The following is a 14312-nucleotide window of genomic DNA, read 5'->3' as shown; positions in this document are numbered from 1 at the left end:
CTTTTTAAAAAATTGTGCTTTAAAAGAAAAAAAAAGAAAAAAAAGATTGGATATTAAAATAAGAACTAGATGGAAACCTTTGTTCTTGCCTGTGTGCTGTTATTGGGCACTTGAAAAGTCATCTCTTCAAGTCTGAGCTTTTACATTTTTTAAGTGGGCATGTGAGAAAACCAATCCTGTCCACCTTTATGCCCAAATAATGTCTGTAAATGCACTTTATAAACCAAGGCAACAAAAATATAAACAAATACTGTTTCCAGACATTAGGTACTGCTTTATTATGTGTTAATAATTAATTAATATAAAACTAGTTATTTCAATAGTATATCACTGAATGTTATACTAAAGCTCAATTATTTTCTCTCAAAGTGAGATTGTCTTACTACTTTAAAGCAATACATTGTAGCAATTCTACAAAAGATCCTTTACTATGATTAAACTAATGTAGAGAAAACAATTAATTCTATTCACATAGTTGAAAATTGCTACTTTTTCTTCCTCGCCATATACCGACTAGTATGGCTGAATGGTTCTTGTGTTTATAAAGAATTAATTATTATGATACAAAGACCATCGTATGAACTCAAGTACAGCTTACAGAGTACGATCAACACACTGTCACCTATGAAACACAAAACATATTTACTCTTTTATTGGTGCAAGATGAGTGTTAGTAAAGGATCAAATGAGTCCAAGAAAAGTAAAGCAGGGGCCACTGGACAGTCTCCTTTGCTAAGTTCTCTCTTTTTTTTTTTTTAAAGATTTTGTTTATTTATTTGACAGAGAGAGATACACAGCGAGAGAGGGAACACAAGCAGGGGGAGTGGGAGAGGGAGAAGCAGGCTTCCCGCTGAGCAGGGAGCCCCATGCGGGGCTCGATCCCAGGACCCCGGGATCATGACCTGAGCCGAAGGCAGACGCTTAACGACTGACCCACCCAGGCGCCACCTTTGCTAACTTCTCTTATTTGTTGAAATTTTAATGAAGAAGGTCAAGGAATAAAGAGAAACAAAGGTTACAATATAGAATAGTCATTAACACCATACGTAAATATTACTATGGTTATACTCATTGTATCGTAGAGACTGCATAGAGCCCCAGGGCACATGTCCTTTTCCTCTTTCCACTTATATTACAGTATCACAAAGGCCTGGCATCCTATAACCTCCATTCACAAGTTCATCTGAAGTAGTGTCAGTGAAATTACAGAGTCTGACATCTAATCATTCATAAGGAAGAACTGTTTTTGAGGATCATATGCTAGAGTATATTTTATTCTGGTAGTTAGCATGCATTCCAAATTATGAAATATCCATATTCCCAGATCATTACTATGAAAATTTGTCTTTGAAATTTGAAAATGCAAAACAAATAGGTGTTATTATTAATAATAGATGTAATATAAATACTTTACTTGTGAAATGTGAAATATAATTCAATAGTACTATTAATCATGATATAATGTATCATATACAAATTTCTGTAGTTTGTCATTATGTATCATTGGTTTCCCTAGACTTGAAAATGATCATTCAAGTCTTACAAATCTTCCAACCATATTCCAGATGGTTTACCCAACGCATTCTACTATGATCATCCTAATGCATAAAAATTTCCAAAATTATAACTTTTATTCCCTATGACATTTTTAGTATACATGCATTTATAAACATCTGGTTTTATGCCAAAAAAATTAAAATATACAATATTTACTCATGTACTAGATAACACAATCTATGTAGAAAGTTATTTGGTTTTATTAAACCAACTCAATAAAATAGGCAATTAACTTGAATAATAAGAGTTATTCAAATAAGGATATCACTACATTCTCAAGAAGAGAAAGGAGTACAATCTTATTAGAAATTAGCTCAGAAATCTAGTTTAGTACAGTTTTAAGAAGTGTTAGAAGGGAGATCAGGTGCTTGAAAGAGAACACACACACACATAATTTATTTTCTCAAATATCACCAATCATCTCATAATTCCATTTGATTGTGTATCTTTGACACTTGGTATTTATTAATTTTATTTGAAAGTTAAACCATCAACTCAAAGCCAATAGCAGCTTATTAATCTTCATATAAATTGGCTTCTATTACTCTTTCAGTTAAATGCATTCTGCCTACATCCCACTGAAGTTAAAATGATGTCACAGTGCATTCTAAAATCCAGAGCTCAAATTTTAATATCAAACATTCTAAAATTGAATACCCAATAGTTTCATCAAAAGAAATGAGTTTTTTCTTTTTTTAAAGACTAAAATGCAAATAATAATAATAAATAAATAAAGACTAAAATGCATGACTTTTCTTATTTGTGATACTAACAAGGATTTCAGCATGCAAATGAGTTTCTCCCTTAAAAAAAATACTCTGCAATGGATTGGTATACTATTATACTATGAAATGCACTAAAATTATGATTCTTCATTTTATATTTTAATTAGAAGATGCATACACATCTATGTTTCCTGACTACTACATAGTAAAATAACTATTTTATAACCTTAAATAATCTGTTAATTAAATAGTCTGATGATAGGGATTAAGGGCTAAGAATTTCTGACAGGAGATATAAAAAATTAGGATATATAAAAAATGCTAAGTATTTAATTTGTAGGAATTTTTAGAACATTGGTTTCTTTGACTTAATTGAGGACTCTGCTTGAATGTGTGAGGAAATTTCCAAGCAAAAAGTTTAAATTTTTTGCCATATATAACATTTTGCGTGGTTTTAAATATCTAAACAACTTTAAAAACACAACTCTAAATAGAGTTTGACTTGGGGATTATCAATCTCTAAAAAATATAAGCAACCTCTTAGGATGAAGTGATTTCAAGTACATATTCTAACAACAAAAATAACAATTTGAAATTTGCTGGGGATATTTACACAGAGATTCAAAGTAATGTCTATATAAATTTTTAAAATATTGGCCATGAATAATTAATCTAAAAAAGAAGGTAAATTTGGGTTATACTTTTTAGTCACTGCAAAGTTATGATGGTAAAACATCTCTTAGTTTTAGATGGTTCATTCACTCTTGAGAATTATCAAAATAGCTCTCAAGAGATTTTATCATTTCATTACATTAAAATACAAAGTTCTTTAATTCCATTATTTAATTAAGTTTTATTTTAATTCCAGTATAATTAATGTACAGTGTTATATTAGTTTCAGGTGTACAATATAGTGATTCAACAACTCTGTACATTACTCAGCGCTCATCATCATAAGTGTCCTCTTAATCCGCTTCACCTATTTTGCCCATCCCCCCCACCTCCACTCTAATTCCATTCTTAAACATGAGTAGCTACTCCTAATTTTCTGTTGGTTTCAATTATTTTGGAGTCTTTACACCTGATTAAAATATGGTACATGAGCATAGGTATTGCTATGAATTTAATTAGCCTTGAATATGCTATAAAGGGAAAAGTATTTTGGAACTCTGTTATAAAAATATTAAATTATTTAAATGGAATTTGAATATTCAAACTTTACTTACACTGTAGGCTCCACAATATTTAAAAGCAGCGTGTAGTTTCTAGTAGAGAGCTTGCATGTCAAATCAGTACTAAATTATTCCAAAGCTGTCTACTATGCAAAATATTTTAATTCCTTATATTTGAAAAGTATTTTAATATTTACAAAGGAGTTTTTGAAAGATGGAGTACAAATATATGTTCCTTTCTCTAATATAACATTTAACCTTTGTTCAAGAAAACTGTGTTTGCTTTTTCTATTTTAACTGTAAAAATAATCCCAAAATTCAAACATAATCAATATAACAATGTATGAAAGGGGCCAGGCATCACTGTAAACGAACAAAACCTCTTCGCCTTTAGATTGTCATAATGTAAAGGATACAAAGTGGCAATATGAACCAATAGGGACAAACCAAGGGACAAAAGAACAGCTACTAATATATAGAAACATTATAAAAATACCTTCTATGTGTCAGGAATTATTCTATGGATACAACATAAAATAGGAAAAAATCCCTTTTACCCCACTTATATTCTAATTAGGAGGGAGGAGAAAATAAAATACTAAAGTTAATTACATAGACAGTTGAAGAAAATAATGTTATAGGGCAATATAAGGTGGGGAAGTGTATTGAGTTTGCAACTTAAATAAACTGGTCACTTAAGAACTCACTGAGAAGGGGCACCTGGGTGGCTCAGTTGGTTAAGCGACTGCCTTCGGCTCAGGTCATGATCCTGGAGTCCCAGGATCGAGTCCCGCATCGGGCTCCCTGCTCGGCAGGGAGTCTGCTTCTCCCTCTGACCCTCCTCCCTCTCATGCTCTCTGTCTCTCATTCTCTCTCTCTCAAATAAATAAATAAAAAAATCTTTAAAAAAAAAAAAAAAAAAAAAAAGAACTCACTGAGAAGATGATATTTGAGCAAACCCTCAAAAGGAGGAAATAGGGGCAAGAAATGTAGATTAGAAAATTTCAGGCAAAATTAATAAGCACAAAGAACCTTGAGACCAGTGTATAACTGGCATGTTTGAGGAACAGCAAGAAGCTCACTGTAGCCAGCCCATATAAAGGACTTCAAATTTTACACTGAGACATAGGGAAGCCTCTGACTAGTTTTGAGTAAAAGAGTAACATGATCTAACTCAGGCTTCAAAAGGATCACCAGGTTGAGAATATACTGTAAGACAGAAGAGGAGACAAGAGTGGAAGCAGGGAGACTAGATATGAGGCTACTTGAATAAGCCAGGCAAATGATGCTGGTGGTTTGGACTAGGAGAATAGGTTTGGAAGTAGAGATAAGCGTCCAGATTCTGGATACACTCTGAAGATAAAAGAACCAGAAAATTATCTGATTGAGAGAATGCTGAGTATTATAAAGAATAAAGTCATAAATAACTCCAGGTATTTTGGTCTGAGCAACTGAGGATGGAGTTGCCACTGAGGTGGACAAAAATGCACATGGAGTGAGACTGATTGATTGATTATTCTGTAAAGAGTTAAATTTTGGATGTATCAAGATGTTTATAGGGGCACCTGGGTGGTGCGTCGGTTAAGCATCTGACTCTTGGTTTAGGCTCAGGTCATAATCTCAGGGTCCTGGAATCGAGCCCCATGTTGGGCTCCATGCTCAGGGTGGAGTCTGCTTGAGATTCTCTCTCTCCCTCTTCCCCTGTCCCTCCCACTTGTGCAGTCTCTTCCTCTCTCTCTCCAGAATAAATATATAAAACCTTCTTTAAAATTTTTAAAAAGATCTCTACGTCCAAATGGAAATGTCAAATGGGCAGTTGGGAATACAAGTCTGGGGTTAATAGTAGAAGTCTGGTTTGGAGATATAACTATGAGTCATCACTGCATAGATGAAATGTATAACACACAAGTCTGATATCACCAAAGGAGTGATTGCACATAGAAAATAGAAAGTATTCAAAGCCTGAGTCACAAGGTGCTGCAAAGTTAAGAGATATGACAAAAGATGAAAAATTAAGAAACAACATGAGAAGGAAAAGCCAGTGAGATAAGAGGAAACAGGAGGTGAGCAACGTGGTGCTGCAGCTTCTACACCTGGTGGTGGGCATGAATGTGTACGAACAATGGAAGCACAGACCCGTGAAAGTTGGAGAGGCTTCACCAGGATGAGGAAAAGTCAGGCAACACTAGATGACAGTTTGGTCATGCAGAATGGTTTAAAAACTGAAAATAGCTCCAAATGTAAAAACTAGCATCTTAGTATGTCAATTCTTCTTCCTCCCCTCCTCAAATGTTAACAGGAAGCAGCTATGGAGGAGAAAAAATGCAAAGAGAAACTGCTTACTCCTAAGCATTCTTTTAACATAAAAAGTACCAATAAGTTTATTTAAAAAATATCTACAAGTTGAAATTAAGGTTTAAGAAATACTATGCATTAAAATTTACAATTTTAATAGACTGAGTAATAATCAAACAAGAACAACTAACTGTAAATGTTCTGTTCCAAGCATAAAAATTGTCCTTGAATAAAAAACACAATGACAATTCACTTAGCTGTTATTTTATTATTTTAAACCTTCTTTTTGGGTTTTTAAAAAATAGAAATAATTAACTGTGGTTGCCAGAGGGGAGGTGTGTGGAAGGATGGGTGAAATAGGTGAAGGGGACTAAGAGGACACTTATCATGATGAGCACTGAGTAATGTACAGAATTGTTGAATCACTATATTGTACACCTGATACTAATATAACACCATGTATTAATTATACTTGAATTAAAATAAATAAAATAAAAAATAAAAAGCCATTGTAAAAATATATAGTAATAACAAAGTAAAAAACAGCAAGACAAATCCCCTAGAAAATTAGCTTATTCCTAAGCATTCTTGCAGTAACTGTATTTCAAAACACGTTCCAATTTGAATTAAATAGTGAATAAACATACTTAAAACTGCAATACAACACCCTCTCTACCCAAATACTGATAAGATGAGAAAAGGGGTGGTAGCCTGACAAACCAAAGATTAACTCAATATAATTAAAACTGTGGCCCAGCTATAAGAGGAATTTGGAATGATTAGCTCCTTACCCTAACCACCAGACAAGTGAAAGGGCTTTATTACCTGGGAAAGAAATCAAAACAATACCTATACTTCAACCATTCTTTTATAACAATGTTCAGAAAAAAAATAAAACTTCACAAGATACATGAAGGGATATATTACCCATAATAAAGAGAAAGCAAAGTAAATAGAAGATCCATTGATAATTCAATTATTGAAATTAGCATGCCTGGGCTTTATAATAATCATTATTAATATGTTAAACAATTTATAGCAAAAGATTAATATATTGGGTGAAGTGATAGCACATTTCAGCAGAAAACTGGAAGCAATAAAAAAATACCAAACAGAAATTATGGAGTTAGAGAACACATTCCCTGAAACTAAAGTTTATTAGATGAGTTTAAAAGAAGACTTGACATGGGTAAAGAAAGGATAAGTGAATTTGAAGTCAAGTGAAAAGAAACTATCTAAACTAAAAGCACAGAAAGAAAAAAGATTGTTTAAAAAATGACAGTAAAAATGTCAGTTATCTGTGACATTATATCAATAATAGACACATAATTATGCAAATGAATAAAAGGAGATAAGAGGGAAAATGAGACTGAAAATGTTTTTGGAAAAGAGAAATTGAAGAAACTGATGAGAAATCTCAACCCACAGATTTAAAAAACTCAACAAACCCTAATCAGAATTTACACAACACACACACACACACACACACAATCTCTGAGCATTCCATAGGCAAACTGTTATAAACCAAAAATAAAAGAAAATCTTAAGAGAAGACAGAGACAAAATACACATAGCTGAAAGAATGAATATATATATGGATAATGGCCAGACTGTGTACAAAAGTAGAACTATGACCCACAATCTGCAGCAATCATCCCAGAAAACCAACCCATTTTCTACAGTAACTAGCCCAGGAAGTCAGACTACTTTTTATAAGTCAGATGTGTAGGAAATCAGATGACTATCTCTAGCAACCAGCCTAAAAAGCCCAACAAAAACACCTATACAGTTGGTCCAAAATGACCAGGACCTGATTAATAACTGACAGCTTCCCTAATTTTTGTCCCACATCCAACTTATGACTAACCAAAGCAAGCCCTGCGCACCCCTAACTAACTGCATAGAATGTACCACTTCTAATTAGCCCACTTCCAGCTTCCCCAGGCCAACAGCTTCCAATCAGGGCGTTCTTGAAGCCTTTCTTTTTTTTTTCATTATAAAGCTTTCCCACTCCTCCGGCTGTCTTTGAATTTCTGCCAAACATAAGTAATGGTGGCTGACTCTTGCTATAGCAAGCTCTGAATAAATAGCCTTTGCCTGTTCTCATTTGGTTGGTCTTCATTTATTTTCACATAATGTATAGAACAAGAATGATTGCTGACTACACATAATAAACAATTCAACCCAGAACATAAAAAACATAATCTTTAAAGCATTGTATAACCTAGAATTCTACAATCCGTGGAAAAGGTCCTTGAAAAATGAAGGCAAGGGCACCTGGGTGGCTCAGTCGTTAAGCGTCTGCCTTCGGCTCAGGTCATGATCTCAGAGTCCTGGGATCGAGTCCCACATCCGGCTCCCTGCTCGGCGGGAGGCCTGCTTCTCCCTCTCCACCCCTCCTGCTTATATTCCCTCTCTCACTGTGTCTCTCTCTGTCAAATAAATAAAATCTTTAAAAAAAAAAAAGAAAGAAAAAGAAAAATGAAGGCAAAATAAAGATATATCCACTAAGCAAGAGCTTGAGTGAAAGAATCTGTCACTAGCAGAATCTGTGCAACAAAAATGATAAAGTAAATCCTTCAGTACAAAACTAAATAATTCCAGACGGAAACTCAGCTTAAAAGTGAAAGAAATTATAAATATATAGAAAATATGAAAGTCTATTTTTTAATCTTTCTCTCTTTAAAAGGCTATTAAAAGCAAAAATGATATTATAAACATGGAGTTTATAAATTATGAAGTGAAACATGAAAACAATAGTACAAAAAAAGGGAGCAATTGGAAATAAATAATGTTACGATTCTTACATTAAAAATAAAATGGTAAAGAATTAATTCAAAGTGTGCTATAGGGACGCCTGTGTTGCTCAGCTGGTTAAACATCTGCCTTCAATTCAGGTCATGATCCCAGGGTCCTGGGATTGAGCCCCATGTCTGGTTCCCTGCTCAGCGGGGAGCCTGCTTCTCCCTCTCCCTCTGCTGCTCCCCCTGCTTGTGCCCTCTCTCTCTGTCAAACAAATATATAAAATCTTTTTTAAAAAAGTGTGCTATAATAAGGTAGATACATATTGAAGTTCTTAGATAACCATGAAAAAAATTAGAACTAAAAATATTCCAATTAGAGTTTGTCAGACTGGAGATAAATACCTACATCTAGATCTAGGTCCATCTACCTACCTAACTACATATGTACCTACCTACCTATCTATCTATCTGTCAGTCTAGAGAGAGAGAGGTGGTGAGGGGCACCCAACTATATATGTCATACAGAGCTGTATTTTAAATGTAAAGAAACAGGTAGGTGAAAAGAAAAATGACAGAAAAGGACACACCATTTGTATGAAATCTGGTGTGGCTATATTAGCATTAGAATAGATTTTAAGATAAAAATGTATTACCAGAGATATAAAAGTACATTTTATAAAGACAAAGGGTCCATTTATCAAGAAGACATGTTCTAAATGTGTGTACATCTAATAACAGAGCTTGAAAATACATGAAGCAAAAATGGACAGAATTAAAGGGAGAAACAGATAAATATACAATTATGTTGGAGATTTTAATATATGTTCCTGAGTAATTAATAAAACAAGTAGATAAAAACCTGAATGACACTATCAACCAAATTGACTTAATTGACATATATAGAGTAATACACAACACAACTACAGAATATTCTTATTTTCAGGTGCACACGAAACTTCCATCAAGTCATATGATATACTGCACCATGGAACAAATCTCAGTAAATTTAGAAGTATGTAAATCATATAGAAGACAATTAAAAATCTTTTAAAAACCCACAAAAAGGGCGCCTGGGTGGCTCAGTTGGTTAAGCGACTGCCTTCGGCTCAGGTCATGATCCTGGAGTCCCTGGATCGAGTCCCACATCGGGCTCCCTGCTCGGCAGGGAGTCTGCTTCTCCCTCTGACCCTCCCCCCTCTCATGTGTTCTCTCTCATTCTCTCTCAAATAAATAAATAAAATCTTTAAAAAAATAAAAAAATAAAAAAATAAAATAAAATAAAAACCCACAAAAAAACCAAAGAATTGAATACTTACTTCTATATAATCCATGAGTTGAATATCACAAGGAAATTTTAAAAATACATTCATTTTAATTAATAAGAAAACAAAATGTACATGTGAGGAAGCTAAAACTACTTAAGAAGCTAGAAAAAGAAAAACAAATGAAACTAAGAAGAATAAAGTAAACCATTAAAAATTAAGTGTGGTAATCATTTTAAGTAGAAAATATAAAAAATATAGAGAAGAAGCAATATGCTAGAGTTGGTTCTTTGAAAATAGTAAAAATTCATAATCCCTTGGAATAACTGTTCATGAAAATAAAAATCAAAATACATAAATTACCAATATCAGAAATGAGAAATGGCATCAAAGGAAGATTCTACAAACATTAAAAGGGTAATAAAATGATATTCTAAACATTTAAGCCAAAAAATTAAGTAAATTAGATGAAATAGATAAATTTCTTAAAACCACAAATGTAACAAAAGAAATAATTGAAATATCCCTGTATGTGTTAGATAATGGATCTACAAAATAATAGAAATATAGAAATACAACCAAATAAAAAATTAGGCATTTATTTTCTTCAGGAAAGAAATAATAGAAAATGTTTTATAGAGAAGGAGATATGGTCATCCATGAATACCATTTACACAATAATTAAGTTAAATATTTTTTAATTAAAAAATGTGATATAACAAAATTGGGAAGACAGGAAAGAGATAAATATGATGTCCAAAATGTAAACCAAAAAAAATAGCAAGAAGTAGCAGTTATTTAGAAATGTGTTAGAAATGAAAAAGAAACAGTTAAAATATTTGAAAACAGTTACCTTCATGAAGCAAGAAGAGGAGAGATTAGGTAAGGCATTGATGTATTTTTGTATATGCTATTTTAATATTTGAGATTTTAAACTATTTGTATGCATTATATTTATTAAAAATTAAAATAATATAAGCTCATTATAGATACTTAAACATTAAAAAGTCTAAAGAAAAATCACATTTAATATAACTTAAAGCTAGCCATTCTTCATATTGTTGTGGTATTATATAATATCATGTAATAAACACAGAAACAAAAAAAATAAATATTTTGCTAAGTCGGAAACAGGCTGTATATATAAATTTGGCAAACTTATTTGTCAATTAAAATTATATCATGGATATTTCCCGTATCAATAATATGGAATAGTCAGTAACTATTCTTCGAAGCTAATATTTTAATGATAATATAATTTTCTATTAAAAAAATTCATTAATTAAACAAATATTTATGAGTATTTAATATTACCAGACACTTTCCTAGGCACTTAAGATACATCAGTGAAAAAACAGGTATTAGCTGTCCACTACTAGTCCATTACTGTAGAACATATAGGTTTACTTATTTTGTTATTGTTGTTATGATAATGCTTCAGTAAACATCTCTGTTGCCAGATAATATATATCTGTTTACACCTATAATGACTGTTTAGTATATGTTTCTAAGAGTAATTCTTGGAAGTGAAATTATAATTCAGACATATGAATATTTTACAGTTTCTTGAAACATACTTGCAAATTGTCTCCTAGAAAAAGTGTACCAATTTACATTTTTATCAGTGTGATATGCGACTGTCTGCTTTACAAAATTATATTCTACCATAACAATTCCATTATATTCTAAAACTATTTTCCAGTTTGATGGGGAAATAATTCTTTTATTAGTTTCTATTCTTTAAATTATTAGATTGCAAAGTTTTCTCATATTAGTTATCTCCTCTTTGTTGTTTTTACTCTTTGGAGGGTTGACTTTATGTCTTTTCATCTCACAACTACTGTTTTTTGTTTTGTTTTGTTTTGTTTTGTTGGTTTTTGGTTTTTAGGTGAGGGACTAAAACATAATGAAATCATTTCCAGTTTCCAGTTCCGCATGGAAGGAAGGAGCTTGGAAGTCACCACTGTATCCTAATGAGTAAAAAGCCAAAAGAAGGAAGTCAACAAATCTTCTGGGTACCTAGAGAGGAGATGACACAGGGCAAATAGCAGCCACCAAGACTGAACAGTCAGACAGGTGAATGTAGGGAGTCTTAGCTTACCAGGACACAGACACATAAAAGGAAACTGCCATGGGAACCAGTGCCTGAGTAGGAATACATGAACTGTGAATGATGAATTGCTGGAGGCTCAGTGTGGACAACCCTGAGAGTGAATAACTCCAATGGGATCCAATCCTAAGCGGGGGGGCCCACAATATTGTGAGATTTACCTCCTGGAGCTCAACCAGATTCCTACAGTAAATATCAGAGAAAAAACCCCCCTGGGTATCTGGCATCGGGAGGGGAAAGGAACCATTCTAAAATAAAACGGAGGACTCTTCTAAACAAGACCTGCACTCAAGGAAAATGAGTTAACCAGAGTAAAATCCGTTGCAGTATTTTAGAGCCTAAGTGACCTAAGAAAAGGAAATATCCAAATCCAGCCCAATCTTGCTATCCTGTCCTACCAAGGGCAGGGAGAAGAAAACTGAGAAACACCGGGGCACAAGGCCACTAAAAGACTGAGAATTAATTATAGGACTATGGAAGGCTTTCCTCACCTCCCATGTCTCACAGCACATCACTAAAAGCCTTTTACAACAGTTCTTTTTACCTATTATATCACATCTAGCTACCAAGAAAAAATCACAAGGCATACCAAAAGGCAAAAAAACACAATTTTAAGAGGCAGAACAGACATCAGAACCAGACATGGTAGGGATGTTGGAATTATCAGACCAGGAATGGAAAACAACTATGATTAATATACCAAGGACTCTAATTGATAAAGTAGACAGGTGCAAAAACAGATGGGAAGTGTAAGAAAAGAGATGGAAATACTAAGAAAGAACCAAGAAGAAAGGCTACAGATTAAAACAAAAAAAGTAACAGAAATAAAAGAATGCATTAAATGGGCTTATTAGTAGACGACACGGCTGATGAAAGAAACTCTGAGCTACAAGATATATCAATAGAATCCAAAAACACAAAAAGGCAAAGAGAACAAAGACTAAAAAAACCAAAACAGCATTGTGGGACAACTAAAAAAGATATAATATACACATAATGGGAATACCAGAAGCAGAAGAGAGAGAAAGAAAGAGAAGAAATATTTGAAAGAAGAATGCCTGAGAATTTCCCTCAATTTATGTCAGACACTGAACCACAAAGCTAGGAGGCAGACAAGATGAATGCCAAAAGGAGAAAAGAAATTACACCGAGGCATATCATTTTCAAATAACAGAAAGTCAAAGATAACATTCTGAAAGAAGCCAGAGAGAAAAAAAACACCTTACCTATAGAGGAACAAAGATAAGAATTACTCCCACTTCTCAGAAACCATGAAACCAAGAAGAGAGGGGAGTAAAATATTTAAAGTATTAAGAGGAAAAACCTTCTAATCTGGAATTTTGTACCCTGTGAATATCCTTCAAAGCGAAGAAGGAGAAACAAAGATTTTCTCAGATGAACAAAAGTTGAAGGAATATGTTGTCAGTAGACTAACCTTACAAAAAAATTATAAAAAAAGAACTTTGGAGAGGAGGTAAATAATATAGGTCAGAAACTTGGATTTACATAAAGAAAGAGCATCAAAGAAGGAATAGGGAAAGGTAAAATAAAAAAATTATTTTCTTATTCTTAATTGATCTAACAGATATTAGTTTATTCAAAATAATAATTCCTATAATATATTCAATTATGTCTGGTTTTGTATATATCATATATATACAGAGAGAGAGAGAGAGATAGATACACATATGCAATGATACAAGGGGCAGGAGGGAGAAATTAGGATGATTTTGTTATTATAAGGTACTCACACTACCTGCGAGGTGGTACAGTGTTACTTGAAAGTGGACTTGGATTATCTATGAATGTACATTCACACCCTAGTGAAACTACTTAAAAATGTAAAAAAGGAAGTATTAAGAAAGGAAGGAAAATGAAATCTTAAAATGCTCAAAAGGCAGAAAAAGAGTGGAAGACAAAAGGAGAAAAAGAACAAGGGGAACAAATAAACAGTGACAAATGTGGTAGATATTAATCCAACCACATCAATAATCACTGTGAATGTCAATGGTATCAATGCACCAATTAAAAGATAGAGATTGTCAAAGTAAATAAAAAACCACAATCCAACTATATGCTGCCTATAAGAAATCTACTGTAAATATGAATACAAAACCACATATAGATTAAAAGTAAATGGATGGAGAAAAACTTACCATGCTAATAATAATCAAAAGTAAGCAGAGTGACTATATCAATTTCAGACACAGTAGACTTCAAATCAAGGAAATTTATCAGGACAAAGAAGGGCATTATATAACAATAAAGAGCCCAATTCTCCTCCAAGAAGACATGACAATTCTTAACGAGTATGTGCTTAAGGACAGAGTGTCAAACTATGTGAAGCAAAAACTGATAGAACTGCAAGGAACAATAGATAAATCTACTATCATAGTTGGAGATTTCATCATCCCTCTCTCAGGAATGGACAGATCCAGCAGCCAGAA

The 14312-nt window shown here is 33.1% G+C and overlaps 1 protein-coding gene across 9 annotated transcripts in view; it reads right to left on the bottom strand.

The window, feature by feature from the left end:
- The window catches only part of NOL4 (nucleolar protein 4), a 410691-nt gene that overhangs the window by 246896 nt on the left and 149483 nt on the right, over positions 1-14312 (bottom strand). The window lies entirely within an intron of this gene.

The sequence above is a fragment of the Halichoerus grypus genome, chromosome 13 (assembly GCF_964656455.1).
Source record: "Halichoerus grypus chromosome 13, mHalGry1.hap1.1, whole genome shotgun sequence".
Classification (NCBI taxonomy): domain Eukaryota; kingdom Metazoa; phylum Chordata; class Mammalia; order Carnivora; family Phocidae; genus Halichoerus; species Halichoerus grypus.
The sequence above is the reverse complement of the archived record's forward strand: the minus strand, read 5'-3'. Positions and strand labels throughout refer to the sequence as shown.